The 21,627-nt window shown below is 40.0% G+C and overlaps 1 protein-coding gene across 2 annotated transcripts in view; it reads right to left on the bottom strand.

The window, feature by feature from the left end:
- ITGB1 (integrin subunit beta 1) overlaps nucleotides 1–10,578 on the bottom strand; it is a 44,236-nt gene extending 33,658 nt beyond the window's left edge. Inside the window, exon 1 of one of the 2 annotated variants that reach the window (XM_060097689.1) lies at nucleotides 10,477–10,578. The gene's annotated coding sequence lies outside the window, so the exon portion shown is untranslated. Of the gene's footprint in view, nucleotides 1–9,993; nucleotides 10,157–10,476 lie in introns of those variants that run through there. The other variant, XM_060097688.1, reaches the window with a different exon arrangement.
- Nucleotides 10,579–21,627: the final 11,049 nt, after the last annotated feature.

Genomic DNA, 21,627 nt, shown 5'->3' with positions numbered 1-21,627 from the left:
ATGTTTTGCTTTTTTTCAATCCTAATTATAACCAAAAACTCTGAATTGACCCATGTTAGGTGAAACACAAGATACGGAAGAAAGGATAAAGTGTAAGGGTTAGAAAGAACACAACTGCGAGAAATAGATTAAGACTGATTTTTAGAGCCACTCAAATATTATTTTGATATGACATCAAAACCTTATACTGTATATAATAAGGTTTAATCAGATGCTAATTATTATATTAATTAGATACTAATTATTATGTTAAGTATAATTAGATAATAATAATTTAGGTTCCACATTTAAGTAGGATTATTCTACTTTCTAACAATTATATTTAGAACAAATTGTATGTAAAACAATAAAAGCAGCAAAATCTCAGTGCTTTTTATTACTACATTAGATAAAGCACGGATATTTCTGAATGTTAGTATCACAAATCACCTTTAAAAAAGATCAGGGTGGAGGATAACATACCTAATACAAATAGAAATAAGCAAGAATGACTTGAGGCTTCTTCTGTCATGGGGAAGCAAATCTAGGAGAGGCAAAAAGAAAGAAGGAAACTGCCCTGAGAAGATACAGGAGAAACTTGGATCAGAAGCTTGGAACAGTCTGGTTCACTCAGGGACTGCTGCCCACTGAGGACTACTTCAACAGGAGACCTGCTCGTTCAGAAGAGGCCAGACGAGGCGCACCAGGCGCAGACAAGAGTAATACAGTAACTGAGGTTTTGATGATTTCAGGTAATTTGTAACAGAGAGTTATCTTACTTTTATTCCGACACCTTCAAATGACTATAATGATGACAATAATAATGAAAATAATAACAGCTAACTATCTTCTCTAAGTAACTCTACAAGGTTGGGAATGATATTACCTTTGTTTCATATATGAGGAAACCAAACCACAGAGAGGTTAAATAACTTCTCCAAAGTTGCACAGGTAGACCTGAAACCAGACCACCTGAATTCTGAAGCTACGACCTGACTCTGGGCTCCACTAAACGACAATTTTTTTTGAAGGCCTACTCAGTCACTATTTTAAAGATAAAAGAACATCCTTCTACTGTTAGAAGTGACTCGGAGCACAGAAATGGAAAGGACTTAAAATGTTCTGTGAGTTTATTTCTCAGTCCTTCAAAGTGATTGGAGGCAACAAGTTAAGTATTTTAATTGTCAAATTTCATGAGTATACCCACAAGTTACGGTCTCATTCCTACAAAAGCATTTCATCCTAATATCATTTCTTACTAAGTTAAATTTTATCTAAAGGGTCAAAACTCATCCCGTGAACAGTAAATAATGTTAAACACCTCCCCAAAACAATCTTTTAGTGGTTAACAACCTCAAATATGTGCAATTGTTCCCCTTGTCAAAAACTGTACATAATTACTTTTATCTCCACTGTAAACTCATCTTTATTCATCAAGGTTAAATGTGGTTTTATGAGCTGTTCAAACTTTTAAATACACACTTATTATCTATTAATGTTTTTAACAATGTGACAAATCACTCATTTGGCATTTCTTTTTACATTTACAGATAAAGTCTTTGGAAATTTTATAAGTACTTTATTTGTAGAAATTAAACAATTACACTTGAGAGAAAAATTACTTTTAAAAAAATGTGGTGAGTTACATTTACTTCAAGTTTTAAAATTAGGTGCCCAGAAGCCAACTATGCCCAAAAGGTCATAGTACAAAAGGAAGTCATCCACAAAAGATTTATTCCTACAAGATCTTTGCACAAGAACACATTTTTATTCAATACAACTAATTAAATTCAAGTCAACAAATACCTATTGCGTATCTACCATGTACCAGACACAGGTGACAAAGCTGGGAACCCAGGAGTATTCGAAAGCCCAAGCTTTCAATATATGTAGGTTTCTAATAAGAAAGGTTAAGGGTTCTCACCAGTCCAATACTCTCTTCCAGAGAACAGAATTTGCTTCCTTTTTTATACCCTAACATTTTAAATCTTTTCACCTTACTGGTGAAAAAGATTAAGATACCTATACTGAGATATATTATAAGCCTCTCCTAAAAATATAATAAGGTTGGATTCATCTCAAGTCTGTAACACCAACACTATTTTCTGTATCTGCTTTTAAAAGGAAAAAAATAAATAGTCCAATAATAGATTAATATCTACAAATCAACACAGTCCAAAAAAGGAACACGGAGCCAAGCTGAAAGCCTCGGGGAATTACCGTGCAGTTCATCCAGCTTCTCCCCACACAGAGCAAGCAGATGGGAGGATGTAAACGGAAGGAACTCTGAGAGGCTGCTCTTCTCTATGCCATCAAATTTGAGAGTGACAGCTTGGGGATGAATTCCTCCGGGGCAAGAGCACCTTTCCCCCTTGCAGGAAGAACAACTAAAACTAAACATTTTTCCCCTCTCTCTGGCAGGAAGAGGTGCATGGCAGTGACCATGGAGGTGCTTATGGCCCAAGTAATAAGCTACAATTAATGATTAACAAAACTTAGCAGATAAGATGAAAGGGGGAAAAGAGAGGGAACAGGAAAGAGAGGAGGTTGAGTACTCCAAGGCAAAGACACAACACCCCCTTTGAAGTCCTTTTCCACCCACTGTGGTCGATAAATAGTAGTCTGAAGTAGAAAACTTTCTAAAATTCACTACTCCCACCCAGAAGAAAAAAAAAGCTTTTTTTGAGCACTGACCCCTTCTTGCCCAAAGGTAGTAACAGCCTGAGTTGAGTTCCAACGACAAAGGTTCAACTGCTCCAAAGCTACAGGCTTACAAAAAAATTTGAAACCTGAGAACGGGGCTAATACTTTAATTACAGAGTAACAGACAGAACAAAATTCATCACTAGTGACTACTCTACCCACCTTCTCCAGGAAAATGAGAACATGGAAGATCAATCATCACCACCCACCGCCACACACTGCAACGGAAAGATAAAGAATGGAAATACTTCTAGTGGGCAAATAAAAAGCCTCAAAGATAAAGAAGCTGGAAGTGGGGAGAAGTAAGGGCACGAAACTGAACATCTAAGAAAAATTTCTACAGCAGAAAAAGTGGAAAGAAAATGAAGAATCTTCTCTGAAAAAAAAAAGGAGAATGAACTCATTATGCTCTTCAAGGAATTTAGAAAATCTCAAATAGATTTTATAGCAATCAGAAACAGTAAAACCACAAAACTAGAGGAAAAGTATAGAGATAAGGAAGGAAATTTAAGTTGAAATCCTCTATAGAACTCAGACACATGAGGAACAGAATCAACATGACAGGAAGAGCAGGCTTGACCACAGGGAATTCAAAGTAAGTCAAGGCAATTAGAAACATGATACAGCCAATAGTGATCCAATAAGTAGATAACTGGTATACCTCCACCACCACCTCCCCTATCAAAAAGTTATAGCCTTTACATGAGGACAAAAGAAAAATGAATTAAGCATTAAATTCCAAAAACTGGTGAAGGGACACAAAATATACTCAAAGACTGCAAAAGGACTTAAAATACAAGCAAAAAATAAACACTTTAAACAAAGCTATTAAGGCATAATATTAAGGGCTGATCCAAAATGAGCATGAAAAGTTGCCTGAACTTAATTCTTCGGAGATCCTCCTTCCACTCAACAGATATTACCCAGCAGTTGATATATTTCAAACCAGACTAGTGAGCTGTTCCTTCTTTATACTTGGCCTTTATACTTGGCTATGTCTACAGATTTTGCCTTTCCCTGTGAAGGGAAAAGAAGCGCAAGTTAGCAACTGCTTTGGTTGAGAAATTTTACTTTGGGGCAAGTTTACAAAGATAACTATGAATGGAGCTAGCAAAAAAAAGTTTACCACCTTAATTAATGGTATCAAAAAGCAAGATTTGTTCCACATAATTTCAATTAAGGAGAATTGTAAGTTATGTTCCCTTGTGTAATTTTATCTACTTTTCAGGTAGGTCACTCCAAAATTCTTACTTGATCAAAACTTTAATAAATTTTGACCATATCTTTTGTCACATCTCTTCTCTGCCCTGTACTGGATTGAAACAAACATAGTGCTGAATATATTTTAAATATATATATATATATATATATATATATACACATATATATAGAGAGAGGATAAATGTTTTAAAGCCTAACTAAATATAGGTAGAAACCAATTTCTCACTTTACTCAGCACTAAGTTGGGAATAATGTCTACCTTAGAACTACTGCAAGGATAAAATATTACCATGAATGTAAAACAAATATCTTTACAGTGACCTACAGATCAGTTTACTTGATTACTGCTTCAACTCATTCACTGACTTCTAAACATAAGAACCTGAGTGACTACTTAATTAATGGTTCGAGGTCTTTTTAAACCACGCTTCTTTAGTGAGTGCAAATCCACTCCCTGTTGTGTTTCTGCTGTGCTTTCCTAAAATAACATAATACTAAATGCAACTTTTAAAACTACAATCTCTTCCTCCAACAATCAAATATGACCCACCATCACGCCTTCTGAGAAGCAAAGAAATTACTATCTGAAATAAATAATGAACTATAAAATACTGGAGGTAATTATTCCTAATTTCACAAAGACTATGAAAGCTTAAGTTATTTACAGATTCATTCAATAAACATTTATACATGGAAATGTGACCTCCACACATCAAATGGTACACAATTAATTTTTCATGTAAATGCTTCCCTCATCACTCCACTGAAACTAGATTCCCTACAACAAAATTAAATATTAATTTTTCTTCTACCTTTCTGAAATTTTTTTGGCCTTCATTGGCTCTTAATCTCTTTACCAACCACCATAAGCAAATTAACTACTCCTTTTTTTTGTCCCAAAAGATATTCTTGATAGTATCTAGCGCAGTAAATGACAAACCTTCAGTGATGCTCAATAACACAGTGTTGTTTTAATTCAAATTTCTATTATAACTGATTGTAATCATGTCTGTGAGCCACACCAGACTAGAGCTGGAGGGCAAGAATCCAGGCCTTCATTTTATACAGCCTTCATTTTATTTATATATATTTATACTATAAATGCATATATACTTATATATGTATGATTATATATCAAAGTAGTCAAGCAATATTTATTTGCTAAATTAGACTGTATTCTCCCTTCTAACTATACTGTCCTTTGACCATGTCACCTCTGTCACCCGTCTCTTTGGTCACACCATTCCAAGCTCCTCTACACAGCCTTCCAAAACCACTTAAGCCAATGCTGATCTTTTCCTCAAAATCTATTAGAGAGGGGCTTCCCTGGTGGCGCAGTGGTTGACAGTCCGCCTGCCGATGCAGGGGACAGGGGTTCGTGCCCCGGTCCGGGAAGATCCCACATGCCGCGGAGCGGCTGGGCCCGTGAGCCACGGCCGATAGGCCTGCGCGTCCGGAGCCTGTGCTCCGCAACGGGAGAGGCCACAGCGGTGAGAGGCCCGTGTACCACAAAAAAAAAAAAAAAAAAATCTATTAGAGAATATTACCTGGTACAGTACCTTGTGTAAAACATTCTGTGGTATTTGCTATGGTTCCCTAGATTGAACACAACTTGTCCCAACTAGATAGTATCCTCAACAGCAAGGTGCAGGTCAACTTCTTGATCTATACCCACTCAGCACTGCACTGCTCAGGAAGTGGCACTCAGTATACTGATGGATTAAAATGTCATGGACGGGACTTCCCTGATGGCACAGTGGTTAGGAATCCATCTGCCAATGCAGGGGACACGGGTTCGAGCCCTGGTCCGGGAACATCCCACATGCCACGCAGCAACTAAGCCCATGCGCCACAACTACTGAGCCTGTAATCTAGAGCCCGTGAGTCACAACTACTGAGCCCGCATGCCACAACTACTGAGCCCGCATTCCACAACTACTGAGCCCATGTGCCTAGAGCCCGTGCTCCGCAACAAGAGAAGCCACCACAGTGAGAAGCCCGCACACTGCAACGAAGAGTAGCCCCCGCTCTCTGCAACTAGAGAAAGCCCGCGCGCAGCAACAAAGACCCAACGCAGCCAAAAATAAATAAATAAATTTATTTTTTAAAAAAGGCATGAACAACAGAGCTCCACCCGGACAGAGAGCTAACTGTAACCCACTTGGCTCGCCAGCACTGGCAGCCTTCTCAAAGCCACGACTTGGCACAGCACCTATCCTCTGGGGTGAGGGCAGGAGAAGATGGCTGCTCATGGGAGAGGGAAGACCTGCACTCTGCAGGGCCAGGGCATGCAACAGCTGGCCTTCAGCTCTTCGGTGACACAGAGAGAGAAACCAAGAGACTACTTTATGGTGCAGATGCAGAAACCAAACCCCTTTCCAGGTGAGGTGTTCCAAGAATCGTCCCAGAGAAGTTCAGGCCCAGCTTGCCCAAAACCCAAGTTCCCCAATCAAGAAGCCTTTCCTGCATCCAACCGCTTACCTAATGATGCTTCTCTCTTCACCTCAAACATGCCCATCACAGGAAATCCCTGAAAATACCCAGGTCACTCACTTAGCTGTCATAGGAAGGAATCAGAAATTCAAACAAACTGGGGAAGGAAAATGCTTTTCTAGATTCCTTTTCCTCCACCGGGCCCCTGACTGTGAAAGTGTTCCCAGGGCCTCTCCGCGGCCCCTTTTCACTCTACACGCTCTCCAGTATTTTCACCTGCAGCCTAGAGCGTCAACTAGCACTGACAGACGAGGGAGTCCCCAGTCTCAGTCTCCCAGCCCGACTGCTGGTTTTGAGCTCGCAATGGGCATGTTCCACTACACCCCAGCTGGCTCAGCAGGATGAGTTCAGCACTCCCCTCCCTCCAGGCGACCAGCACCACCCCCTTGTGGTCGCGCTGCCTGCCTCGGCCAAGCGCACCTCTTAAGCAGAGACCCGGGCCACTTCAGTTCCTTTCTCCTCTCTTACCTCAGACACCAGGTCTGACCCGTCCTCCCTCCGAAAAAGGAGTCCTCGTAGCCCCACCCAAGGCATCCCCACACCAAGGATCTCCAAAGCTTTTTAATACTCACCTTTATTATTAAAAAAAAAAAATTGAGCATACATGTACTCCAAAATACGTACTTACGTACAAATTAAAATACATGTACTTCTACAGCAATACAGTAAGATATTATAAACCATAATAAAAATTTAAACTTTAAAATATGAGATTAAAAATATATATATATAAAATTAAGTCTAATATATTCTTCCTACACTCCAGTGAGTTATTTTATACATCCCTGGGGTACTCTGGAGACTGTTTACTGAAATTAGTCCTATAATTGTGTGTTTATACATGTATGTACTATGTATATTTGAAGCAGTTTTTCACTCACATACACACATTTCACGATGAGATGATATACACACGCTTTAGCAAACTGCTAAATATAGCTAACCTTAACCTTATCTTCCAAAGCCACAAACCAAAAATAAAGCTTAGAGGCTTTTTTAAAAAATTATTTTATAAATAAAACTTAACTCTGTAAAAGTCTCATAATTAGCGCTCTTTAAAAAAGTTGAGAAATTTACAAAGTATAGTTTAGCTCCTTTTGCATACAGCTCCTGAACAAGAGATACCACATTTTTTTCACCCATCTACTGACATATTCGAAGGCTGCTAATGTTCTGGGGGTTTCATGGACTGCACCTCCTGTAACCTAGATACATACAATTTTTTCAGTTTTCTACAGCTATAGATACTGCTATCATTTCAGCGTTCTGAAGACTAATGTACTCTCCCCTACTCATACTCCTGTAAGCCCACCCTCTAGACCCCGACTCCCACCTCTGCAATAGCAATATAAAAGGACAAAAATCCCACAACATATAACCAGTCAGAACAGACCTGCTAACACAACAAAAGATATTTACATATTTGCACAATATGATCTTCTAGAATTCTACTGACAACCTGACAGATCCTAACTCTCCATGCAGAGTGGGGAAATCAGTCCACATGAATTCCCTCAGATACTAATTCAGCTTGTTACACGTTCAGAAATGTCAATTCTCAGAACTCCAAAGTTCTGAAATTTTTACCAGTTAGATGTTTCATCTCATCACTCCAGCGGAGTACTTAAGGACAAACCAGTGCACTTACAAAATGATTTTAAAAATATATATTTTCTTCAGATAGAGTATTACCCCCGACGCTGTAAGCCACAATTTGGCAAGAAGCCAAGCAATGAGGCTATTAAGCGGCAAGCATTCCATGAAAACTAGCACCACCTGAAACTGTTAATTTTCACTATTTTATAAAGTGACCAGATGTCCCCAGAGTTTCTCCAGGAGTTAGGAATTTATCGACCCCAATATAGAACTACATGGTCATCAGTGATGCTAATTTGGGGCAGCTTTTAATTATACTGACCAGAAAGTTGAGGAGAAAGCCACCTAAATCCAGTGATTTTCAATACTGCTGATTCTATACTTTGCACACACAGAATATTGGGAAAATAATCTTAATAGAGAACTTAACATTCTTTTAAAAAGAATCGACATTACAAAAACTTAAAATTTTAGGTCTGTGAAGTCAACATACATGACTTAATTTGGAGTTTGTTTGCTTTCTATTCACAGGAGTAAAGTATTAACCACATCCCCTGTCTTCTTAACTAGGGAATGAATTTTAGGGTGCGTAAAATGGCTTTCTCCTCAAACGCCTGTAACCAAAATATTGATTCGTTTCATGTGTTTTCTATTTATCAGTTAATCATCTTCAGTCCCTCATTTATTATCAATCAATGAACTAAAATTATTTTCAAATAGAACATTTTAGTGGGACTCTTAAGTAAGCCCTGACCCCGTGGGCCTAGATGTCCACAAATCTAGAAGGGGTAACTTGCAACTAAAATCCCTTTATCATTTCTAAAGTGGTCTATTACACAACCTATTGTAAAGGCAGGCATTTTTGTACAATCAAAACAACAATAAAAAATAATCCAGTAATTCTACCCACCTATTTCTGTGGAACGCAGATCCAAAGAAACCTTACTAATATTACCAATCACATGCTGAGACTTTTTAAGAACTCTTTTTAATACACCAAGAAGGAAAGAAAAGAAATTAATATTTATTGAGCATCTACTCTAGGTGTCTTCCATTTTACATTTGCTTTTCACTACACTGTACTTTTGCAAAGTTACTTGTGGTTCAAACATGGGTTGCTAGACGCCATGGATTGTCTTCATACAGCTGGATGACCACCTATGCTCCCTGTGCCTCAGTTTCTTCACTTGTAAAATAGGGATAAAAACGGCACCTACCTCGTTGGACCGGCTCCGGGATTAAATGAGAAAATAAAGGTAAAGTGCGTAGAGCTAAACTTGGCCCTTACTGTCGTTATTATAACAATTACTAGTTTTATTATTAGTGTAGGTATTTTTCCCATTTTACAGATGGGGAATTGGAACCTTAAAGAGCGTAATTTACTAGAGCTAGGTTTTGACTCAAAAGCACAAATTTGATGAAACAAAAATTGCTCAGGCATTAAATACTAGCATTCTTAAAAATACAACTTGTTCTGAATCATAAGGAACGGCACAAATCAGGCACAGGTCGGGCATTAGCCCTGGACACCGCCGGGGCGTCTACACCCAGCATTAGGGGAAAGGGCCCACAGGACGCGCCGACCCCGCGCCCCGTTTCCCGGCGGCTCAGCGACGCCCCAGGAGCAGAACTGGAGCCGGGGGTGAGTGGCCCCAGCGTGGAGGCCCGGCAGCCGGCGGCTCGGGGCAGCCGGGGTCGAGGCCGCTCCCCGGACGCCGGCCCGCGGAGGCCCGTCCGCGCCTAGCCCGCAGGGTCGTGCCCACGGCCGGCGTCCTAGCGGGGGGTCCCGGCCCCGGGCCTCCGCGACCGCGGCTCGGGGCGGGCAGAGTCCGGGCAGGCTAGCGCCCTCCGACGACCCCCGGCTGGGAAGGTCCGAGAGCGGGCGCGGCCCGACTTCCTCCCCGCCCGACGACTGGAATCCGCCCCGAGGCCGCGGCCCCCACGCCTGCCCCGCGGCCCTGGCCCGGCCGCGCACCGAGCACGCCGCCCGCCCGCGCCCACCTTCTCCCGCGGCGTCCGGCCCGCGCGGTCAGCTCGGCCTGTGCTCCGCGGCTCCCGCTCGGCCTGTCCCCAGGGCTGGCTTGGCTGGCGCCGGGCTCGGGCGCGGCGGCGGCGGCTCCGCCTCCTCCTCTCGGGCGGGAGGAGGAGACTCAGCGGCGTGGGGCCGCCTCCCGGCAGGAAACGACCCCCGCGGCACCGCCTCCCAGGCGCGGCGATCCCGCTCCTCAGGCCGTCGCCGCCGCCCTCTCCCTCCGGAAGCGCATTCCTCCTGGGCCGCGTCAGCCGCGCCCGCTGGAGGAGGGGGAGGAACGGGCAGGGGCGGTGCGGGACCGGGGGAGGGGAGGGGAGGGGAGGGGAGGGGAGAGGAGGGGGCCCCGGGGACAAAGGAGCGGCAGGATCGGGCGACAGATTCCGCCGCGGCCTTCGCGGTGCCTCAGTTTCCTCTGCTGCTGGGAGAGGGAGGGTTTACGCGGCCCTGCGCACCTTAATATCCTCCCGTGAGGGAATTCTGGAGCCTCCTTCTCGGCCTGTCTTAGGTGCTGCTTCCCCAAAGCCGCACGTCTGTCCGGCCCGCGGTCCGTCCGGCTGGCCCAGGACTGCCCGGTTTTGAACCCTGGAAGCCCTGCCTCCCGGGAGCCGCCTCGGTCCCCGACAAATCGAGACACTTAGTCACTCACCTTGCAAGGCTTCGTGGGACCAAAAACGTTTCCCTTTTGGAAGGGAAGTGGCTAAAGCCGGTATTATTTTTCTGACGTGAGGATTTGCTTGACTTATGTCTTTGAGAAAGGGGAAGACTCAGGGAGGAAATGGGTGCCAGGAAAGATGGAGATGAGTAAAGTTTTAGAGAAAAACTGGTGAGTTGGGGAGCAGCTTTTGTTAGGTTAATCTGGAGGTCCATTTATGGGGAACAGGGATGAGAAGGAAAAGTTTCATCCTTGATAGAGTTTAGTTCATCCTCACTTTTTTGAGTAGGTGGACAGGGGGCTGGAGAAGGGACATGTAAGAGAAGTGAAACATTTCATTATGAGCATGGCTGGGCGCATTTTGATAAGAGGATTGAAACCTGTGCCAACCGGCAGCATACTGAAACCCGGTAACTCAGAATATGCTGCTGGCAGGCTGCCATTCTGTTAGCAGAAAATGTGTGTTGCCACGTGGTGAGCTGTAGCACCCTGTTGGGCACAGAACTCGAATTACTAGATTTGTGAAACTGGTGTTTCATTTGGGGGAGATTAGAAGCCGCGATGCCCATTTGGCTGCCAATCTTAAATAAGAGAAAACAAAACAATCCCATCTATGGAAATTTTGCCCGTTGCTCGCCAGCAAAATCGAATCTGTTGGTTAGATAATCTCTGGAAACCTCTAAAGAAATGAGAATGATTTTTCCCACTTAATGGATGACCAAACCTAAGAGACTAAATGATGTTTCCTTATTTGTGGAATCTAAAAAAGGATACAGATGAACTTACTTACAAAACAGAAACAGACTCACAGACATAGGAAACAATCCCATGGTTACCAAAGGGGAAGGGCGGTAGGATAAATTAGGAGTTTGGGATGAACGTATACACACTACTATATATAAAACAGATAAACAACAAGGACCTACTGTATAGCACAGGTAACTATATTCCACAACTTATAAGAACGTATAATGGAAAATCTGAAAATATGTATATAATATATATCATAAATATATATATAACCGAATCACTTTTCTGGACACCTGAAACTAACACGACATTGTAAATCAACTATACTTTTTAAAAAATAAATAAATAATGTTTCTATATTAATAACCCAGTGGTGCGGCTGCCATCAGACCTCAACATTCTTGAATTTAAAGATACTGGTTATACCACTTCAAAATTGATGAGAACTGGCTTGGTCTCAGCACAGATTACAGTTCTAAAGGTAAAGCGTAATTTATCCATGCTTGATTTGCACTACATTTCCCAGAACTTTCATCCCTATGTGATTTGCCACAAGAACATTATGAGGTTCACATTTGCACAACACTAAACTAAATTAGTTCAAAGGCAGTGTAATCATCTTTTTAATCCCAGTGTCAAACACTGTTCCAGGTCACACAATAGGGGCTCAGCTAATATGTGATAAATGAATAAATGTGTCCTTTTGCTCCCCTGGGACCACATCAGAACATCTGGCTAAACTCAAGTGTGAGAAGCAATTTATGTACAGAAGTCATGAGCTTTGAGGAAACAAGAAATTAAAGAAACATGTCAGGAATATGACTCCACTTGTGTTTAATCACATGATTATGGAATACAGAATTGGGAGTGGGGGTGAGTCAGTGCTGACTCAGGAGTGGACTGATGTCGTCTCTTATAGTCTGAACAATTTTGGGACTCAGCCTGTCAAATATTATCCTGTCCAGTAAGCCACAAATCATCCCAGGATAACTTGAAGCCTTTTCAATCTTTTGAAAATGGAAAAGCCTCTAAACAGTATAACGTTTTACATGCAAATATTTTAGTACACATTCATGTATAAATGATTTTCCAATTGCAATAATCATATCACTTGGGCAAGACTCCATGGGGTTAGAGCAAAGGGTGAATACCTGCGTTGTGAGAATAGGAGTATACCCAAACAAAAATGTTTTGGTCTTGACCACTGGCTGGCACATTATGGCTCAACCCATATCAGATCAGTTTTAAATAAACAGTGTGGGGACTTCCCTGGTGGTGCAGTGGTTAAGAATCCACCTGCCAGTGCAGGGGTCCAGCCCTGGTCCAGGAAGATCCCACATGCCGCGGAGCAACTAAGCCCATGCGCCACAGCTACTGAGCCCCCATGCTGCAACTACTGAAGCCTGCGCGCCTAGAGCCTGTGCTCCGCAACAAGAGAAGCCACCACAATGAGAAGCCTGCGCACCGCAACGAAGAGTGGCCCCCACTGGCCGCAACTAGAGAAAGCCCGTGTGCTGCAACGAAGACCCAACGCAGCCAAAATAATAAATAAATTTATTTATTTATTTATTTATTTATTTAAAAAAATAAATAAATAAGCAGTGTGGCTTTGTGTCCCAGTATGTCCAGATAACCCCAGTTTGTGTGTTGTCCAAGCATACTTATTAATAGCACCCCTTTTCATTCTTAAAAGTACATCCTGATACAGATGATAGATTGTACCATCACCCTATAAATAAGAGTGTCCGGACAACGAGGGAAAAAAAAAGTAATTTTAGCAATTCAAAGGGGATGCATAGGGACACATTGCAAATCAGATCCCAGATTTATAGGTGAAGACCAATTCCAACAATGATCATCAGGAAAAAAATTGTGTGGGGATAAGTGAAATGAATTAGGCAGTTCCTATGTAATATAGATGCCCTACCAGAAGATTTAATGAAAGAAAACCCTAGAAAGTAAGTAGCTTGGCTGATCAACAGACTTGGGTTTTAAATGCCACTGTAAAAGTGTGCGATGGCTTCCGGAGCAGATTGATTGCCAGTGGCTAGGTAAGTCTTCAGCTGCTTTTCTAAGAAATGTTTCTACAGAGTGATCTGGATATATTTTTCTCATCTGCCACCTTCTTTAAACATAAAAAAAGAAAAAGATGAGCGGATGATGTTAGAAGGAATAGAAGTCTCCGATAATTCCCTATAATACGTATGTGGATGTGCTTCTGAATCATAAATAACTTCATTCCTTTACCTAAGACACTAAACTCTCTCTATGACAATGTGAATCTGTGTGCCCTGGCTTAAAAGAAAAAATAGCCCTGGGAATTATTAACATTTTGAAAACCAAGGAATGTTGAGATGGTCCTCCATTTCCCTCCTTTTTCTGTCTCCAAATATATAAATAACATACAAATAATCAAATATTGCAAAGAAATTGGAAGTTCACTTATTTTGCAACTTCTTATTTTTGTCCTTGGAGCTTTGACTGAGTGAACGCTGCTCAATACCCTGTTATAACTGCCAGAGGAACCATGAGTTTGCCACAAGGTCATCAGCAACTGTGTATGTACGGTATGTGGCAGTGTACTGGGCTAGCCCATCCTGAGGCTTTAGTTAGTGCTTTATTCCTTTGCTTATTTAAAAGTAAGCTGGAAAAGTGTCAGAACAGTCTGCCCTTCTAGCTTAGGGCTAGCCACTGAGTCTTTTCCTTTTCTAGACAGTTCATGGTTGCTGGGTTATGGATCTGAATATGGGCCACGTATGAGTAAGGCTGCCTCAACTGTTCAGCTTCCTGTTTTCCATATATAGCATGCTCATTTTTTTCTTGTTCAGTCCATGGAGTATTGCCTCTGCTGGATGTGAGCACTCCCTGCCAGTTTTCAGAGGCTGAACATTTTTAAGAGCCCAGAGGGAACAGTGTTTTTAGGCAGCTCTTTTCAGACACTGAGTTTCTTCAGCTGGAGAAGGGAATGTGCCTTCCCAAATAAGAATGAAGAATATGCCAAATGTAAGCAGTTGAATAGTGCTGGACATATTTTTAGGAACTGGGGTCACTCAGTACAGGAAATGATGGTGCTACCAGCAACTTATGGCTAGAGACTCTAAAACAACATTATTTCTCTCCTCATTTAAATACTTTTGAGTATCTTGAGAAAATTTGGCAATTGGAATTAGGAGCAGCTGGATTTGGGGCCAGGTTCATCAGGGAGTGGGACAAGTAGGTTAGCTGAAAGGTGTGTTTGTTTGGTAAGTGATACAGCCCTCCTCCCCCAAATTAATCCCCATAACATTTTAGAAAGAGTTCTTGCTGCGTGCCCATGTATGGGAAACAATGAATCCATGGCCCCCCAAAACTATAGACACAATTTCACTTAAACATATAGATCTGCATTTTTGCAGATAATTCTGGTTTTCATGGGATCTTAATCCCAAAACATTAAAAATCACTATTTTAAACACAGTCCCTTTTATAGACCAGGAGCCTAAACACATTTCTTTGTTGTTGTGGGCTTGGAATCTTGACTTGTGTACTAATTAATCTTATCTAAAACATTTTTTTTAACATCAGATACACCTCCAAATATTTTGCAATAATAAGATTTTCCCTGCAGTGTTATTTAACCTGTAGGAGGTAGAACAGAGAAAGTACAATCTTCTGTGATCAAACCATATGACTAAAGAGTGTGCTGTTTGTGTTTACTTTTCAAGGTAAAATAAATTTCAAAGAAAAACCAGAACATTTTATTTCAAATTTCCATACTTTACATACTAGGACTTAAATGCCTTCAAATTATATCTAAAAATCACCCTGATTGAAAACTGTTGTAAATTTTTAATTAGATTGAGAACAATTCTAAATTAATTTTAATTATACTTCCCAAGAATATTTTCCATTTAGTATTAAGAATAACAAGCCCTGTGGCTCTTCTCTTTTAGGATTTCTGCATTGTTGTTGGCTGATGTCATAGGCTTTTCAGTCTATGATCACAAGAATTCCCTATTTATAACTGCTTATGGCTGCCACATGCCTAAAATGTCAGCTACACTGTTTTTCTCTTACAGTCAGAACATTGGCTGTAGAAATGAAACTCATCAATTAAAATTTCACCCATAGGGAGAAAGTATTTGCAAAAGACATAGCTGATAAAGGACTGTTACCCAAAATATACAGAGAACACTTAAAACTTAATAATAAGAAAACAAATAACCTGATTTAAAAATGGGCCAAAGACCTTAACAGACACTTCACCAAAGAAGATATACAGAAGACAAGTAAGCACAGGAAGAGATGCTCTACATCATATGTCATTAGGGAATTTCAAACTAAAACAACAGTGAAATACCACTACACACATACTGGAATGGCCAAAATCTGCAACACTGATACTACAAATGGTGGTGAGGATGTGGAGCAACAGAAACTCTCATTCATTGCTGGTGGGAATGCAGAATGGTGCAGCCACTTTGGAAGACAGTCTGGCAGTTTCTTACAAAAGTAAACCTACTCCTACCATATGATCTAGCAATCACCCTCCTTGGTATCTACCCAAAGGAGTTGAAAAACTGTCCACACAAAAACCTGCACACAAATGTTTATACTGACCTATTCATAACTGCCAAAACCTGGAAGCAACCAAGATGACCTTCAGTAAGTGAATGGGTAAATAAACCACGGTACCTCCAGACAATGGGACATTATTCAGTGCTAAAAAGAAACGAGCTGTCAAGCCATGAAAAGACACGGAGGAAACTTAAATGTATGTTACTAAGTGAAAGAAGCCAGTTTTTGAAAAGCCTGTGTCCTGTACAATTCCAACTGTGTGACATTCAGGAAATGGCAAAATTGATTAAATAAATTCTAATACGTCCACGGGATGAAATAATCAACAGCTTTAAAAAAGAATGAGTTAGACCGGAATGCATTGATTATAGAAAGATATTTGATAAATATTAGGTGTGCATAACGAACAAGATGAAGAACACATTGTGTGTAATTCTTTTTATGAAGCGGTGATAGTATTATCCACATTTATAGGCAAGGGAACTGAGACAAGAGAGGTTACTTTGAAAAACGAATAAGTAACAGAACAAGATTGGTACGCAGGCAGTCTGGCTCTAGGGTCCAGACATTTATTCACTGCACTTTACTGTCTCTGATCTCTTTTGTGATTTTACACAAGAGACATTGTCTGCCCTGTTCCACCTACACTGCGACTAGTCAGGTAAGTCTGTAATTCTGAAGGTCAGGAGTAAAACGTCAATCTCTTTGCACATATAACCCATGTTCTCCAATACCAGCATTTCCAATAATAATAAGGGGACATTTTCATCTCCATCTATGTTACTCCTTGTCTACCTCTTAATTGAAATATATATATAATACATACACATATATCGGTATTATATTTTTTTCTCAAGAAGGAAAGGATGACACAAGATTGTCATTGTTATATATCATGCAAACAAGCATACAATCTCAGCATAGCTGAGATTGTTGAATCAAGTTATTCCAATGTTGGTCAGGTAGATATTTTTCATTAGATGTCTTATAAGATTCTATCTTTCTTAAGGGCAGTGACTGTATCTGATGTGTTTATATGTCTAACATAGTGCTTTACATATACGATTATATTGCTTCTCTTTCATTGAAAATAATATCACCACCTGTCTTCTTTGACCTCATCTTAAACCATCTCCCCTTTGCCCACTATAGTTTAGCCATATTTCCATGACTTCACCAAGCATGTTCCTATCTTGGAGTTTTTGTGCTTGTCATTCCCTCTACCTGAAATGCTCTTCACATGTCTACTTCCTTCTTGTCAATAAGATTTCAGCTTAACTATCACATCTTTAGAAGGTCTTTCTAACCCCCAACCTAAAGTAGCCTCCCAGGCCCTCTCCATCACATTGCCATAGTTTAAGTCTCTGCATGGCACCAGTCACTAGCTGATATTTTTCTATTTATTTTTTCTTTGATAATTTTCTATCTTCTTCCACTAAAGTGCAAACTCCAGAAGAGCAGCTAATTTGTCTGCCTAGCCCAGCTCCCAGAAGTGCCTGGAACAAGTAGAGAGCAAAGACATAGTCATTGAATGAATGAATAAGTACTTGTTCTTTTTTTTTTTTTTTTTTTTTTTTGGCCATGCTGCACAGCATGAGGGATCATAGTTCCCAGACCAGGGATCAAACCCGTGCCCCCTGCAGTGGAAGCAGGGAGTCTTAACCACTGGACCACCAGGGAAGTCCCAGTATCATTCATTATTTATTTAGCAACTAGTATGATGATTATTTCAATGCCATGGAATATTACAAAGTAACATTAAAATAACATTTTTGAAAGCAATTTCTTACTGCAGCTTTCATTCTAAATCTTGCTATTAAAAATATTCCATTTAATTCAATGTAAAAACACTCAACAAACTAGGGATAGAAGGAAACTACCTCAAGATAATAAAGACCGTATGTGAAAATCCCACAGTTAACATCATTCTCAATTGTGAAAGGCTGAGAGTTTTTTTTCCTCTAAGATCACAAGATATCACACAAGATATGGATGCTCATTTTCACCACTTCTATTCAACATAGTACTGGAAATCCTAGACAGAGCAATTAAGCAAGAAAAAGAAACAAAAGGCATCCAAATTGGAAAGGAAAACTAAAATTATGTCTGTTTTTAGAGGACACGATCTAATTTGTAGACAACCCTAAAGATTATACACACACACACACACACACACACACACACTCACAACTGTTAGTTCTTTTCAGCAAAGTTGTAGGATATAAAATCAATACACAAAAATTTGTTGTGCTTGTATACACTAATAATGAACAATTCAAAAAGGAAATTAAGAAATCAATTCAATTTACAGTAGCATCAAAAAGAATAAAATACTTAGGAGTAACCTTGACCATGAAGGTACTTTGAAAACTATAAAACGTTGCCGAAAGAAATTAAGAAGAAACAAATAAATGGAGAAACATCTCATGTTCATGGATTGGAAGACTTAATCTTGTTAACAGATCACTACTACCCAAAGTGATCTGTAGAGTCAGTGCAACCCCTACCAAAATCCCAATGACTTTTTTTTGTAGAAATAATTATCCTAAATTCATATTGAATCTCAAAGGACCCTGAATAGCCAAAATAGTCTTGAAAAAGAAGAACAAATTTGGAGGTCTCATAACTTCCTGATTTTAAAACTTATCAGAAAACTGCAGTCATTAAAGCATGTGATACTGGCATAAAGATGGACATACAGACAAATGGAAAAGAATAGAGAGCCCATAAATCTTCACACATATGCTCAAATGATTCTCAACAAGGGTGCCAAGACTATTCAACGGGGAAAGAACAATTTCTTCAACAAATAGTATTGGGAAAACTGGATAGCCACATGCAAAAATTGGATCCTTACCTTTTACCATATAAAAAATTAACTCACAGGGCTTCCCTGGTGGCACAGTGGTTAAGAATCTGCCTGCCAGTGCAGAGGACATGGGTTTGAGCCCCTGGTCCGGGAGGATCCCACGTGCCGCAGAGCAACTAAGCCCGTGCGCCACAACTGCTGAGCCTGCGCTCTAGAGCCTGTGAGCCGCAGCTGCTGAAGCCTGCATGCCTAGAGCCCATACTCCACAACGAGAGAAGCCACCACAATGAGAAGCCCGCGCACCGCAACGAAGAGTAGCCCCCGCTCTCCGCAACTAGAGAAAGGCCACGCAGAGCAACGAAGACCCAATGTAGCCAAAAATAAATAAATAATTTTTTAAAAAGATTAACTTACAATATATCAAAGACTGAAACATAAGACCCAAAACTATAAAATTCTTAGAAGAAAACATAGGAGAAAAGCTTCATGACATTGGATTTGGCAACAACTTTTTAGATGTGACAACAAAAACACAGGCAACAAAAGTAAAAACAGACAAATTGGACTACATCAATATTAAAAGCTTCTGTGTATCAAAGGATACAATAAACAGAATGTAAAGGCAACCTATCGGATGGGAGAAAATATTTGCAAATCATATATGTGATAAGGGGGTAATATCCAGAATATATAAAGAACTTCAACTCAACAACAAAAAAACAAACAATGCAATAAAAAATGGGCAAAGGACTTGAACAGACATTTCTCCAGAGAAGATGTACAAATGGCCAATAAGCATATAAAATGATACTCAACATTACTAATCATTAGGGAATTGCAAATCAAAACAACAATGAGATACCACTTTAAACCCATTTGGATGGCTACTATGGAAAAAAGTAATACAAAGGACAGGCTGAGGATGTGGAGAAACTGGAAGCTTTGTGACTACTGACAGGGATGTAAAATGGTGCAGCTGCTGTGGAAAAAGTATGGTGGTTTTTTTAAAAAAATGAAAATAGAATTACCATATGATCAAGCAATTCTACTTCTGGGTACATACCTAAGAGAATGGAAAGCAAGGTCACCAAAAGATATTTGTACATCTATGTTCACAGCAGCATTATTCACAATAGTCAAATGGTGGAAGCAATCCAAATGTCTATCCATGGATGAATAGATAACAAAACACAGTATATACATACAATGGGAATATTATTCAGTCTTTAAAAGGAAGAGAATTCTGACACATGCTACAACATGGATGAGTCTGAGGACATCAAGCTAAGTGAAATAAGGCAGTCAAAAAAGACAAAAATTGTATGATTCCACTTATACGAGGTACTTAGAATAGTCAAATTCATAGAGACAGAAAGTGAAGATGTGGTTGCTAGGGATTAGGGGTTGGGAAAATGGAGAGTTGTCAACAACAACAAATGGGTGTACAGTTTCAGTTTTGCAAGATGAAGAGTATTCTGGAGATTGTTGTACAACAATGTGAATGTACTTAATACTACTGAACTAACTATACACTTGAAAATAGTGAAGATGGTAAATTTTATGTTTTGTGTTCCACACAATTTTGAAAAATGCATATTTCCTAGTTCACACACTGAAAAGACTTAGAAACAAATGGTAGCCTAGAAGCAATGATCACCCTTAGTGTCGAAATTGTGGTCTACTGGAAATTCCCCACCTGTTAGGTGCTAGGAAAATGATTGATTCCAAACTTGAAACAGGAAATGTACAAGATGGATTGAGACTCTGTGTGTGTGTGTGTGTGTGTATACATGTGTGCCTGAAACCAAGGAAACTATCAGGATTAACTGGATCATATCAAAGGATATAGGAACCAGAGATGGGTTGAAAAGAGATGGGACATTTTGAGCACTGAAGAGAAAAAATGACTGCAATTGATTTAAACACATTGAATATACAAAAATTCATGAGTTCATTATTTTTTTTCATTTATTTTGTAACTGAAAGTTTGTACCTCTTAATCTCTCTCCCCTACGTCTCTCCTTCCCCCACTCCCTCCCCTCTGGCAACCACTTGTTTGTTCTCTGTATCTATGACTCCATTTTTGTTTTGCTATGTTTGTTCATTTGTTTTGTTTTGTGTAGATTCCACATATAAATGAAATCATACAGTATTTGTCTTTCTCTGTCTGACTTATTTCACTTAGCATAATACCCACCAGGTCCATCCGTGTTATCAGAAATGGCAAGATTTCATTCTTTTTTGTGATTGAATAGTATTCAATTACATATATACATATCTTCTTTATCTATTCATCTATTGGTGGTCACTTAGGTTGCTTCCATATCTTGGATATTGTAAATAATGCTGCAATGAACATAGGGGTGCATATATCTTAATGTTTTCATTCTCTTTGAATAAATACCCAGGAGTGGAATTGTTGGATCATATGGTAGTTCTAGTTTTAATTTTTTGAAGAATCACCATACTGTTTTCCACAGTGGCTACATCAATTTACATTCCCACCAACAGTGTGTGAGGGTTCCCTTTTCTCCGCATCCTCCTCAACACTTGTTATTTGTTGTCTTTTTGATAACACCCATTCTGACGGTGTGAGGTGATATCTCATTGTGGTTTTGATTTGCATTTCCCTTATATTAGTGACGCTGAGCATCTTTTCATGTGTCTGTTCCCATCTGTTTATCTTCTTTAGAAAAATGTCTATTCAGGTCCTCTACCCATTTTTAAATCAGGTTCTTTGGTTTTCTGATGTTGAGTTGTATCAGTTCTTAATACATTTTGGATATTAACCGTTATCAGGTATATCACTTGCAAATATCTTCTCCCATTCAGTAG

Source organism: Mesoplodon densirostris, chromosome 4 (genome assembly GCF_025265405.1).
Source record: "Mesoplodon densirostris isolate mMesDen1 chromosome 4, mMesDen1 primary haplotype, whole genome shotgun sequence".
NCBI classification, from domain to species: Eukaryota; Metazoa; Chordata; class Mammalia; order Artiodactyla; family Ziphiidae; genus Mesoplodon; species Mesoplodon densirostris.
Note: the sequence above shows the minus strand (reverse complement) of the source record. Positions and strands in the feature narration are given on the sequence as shown.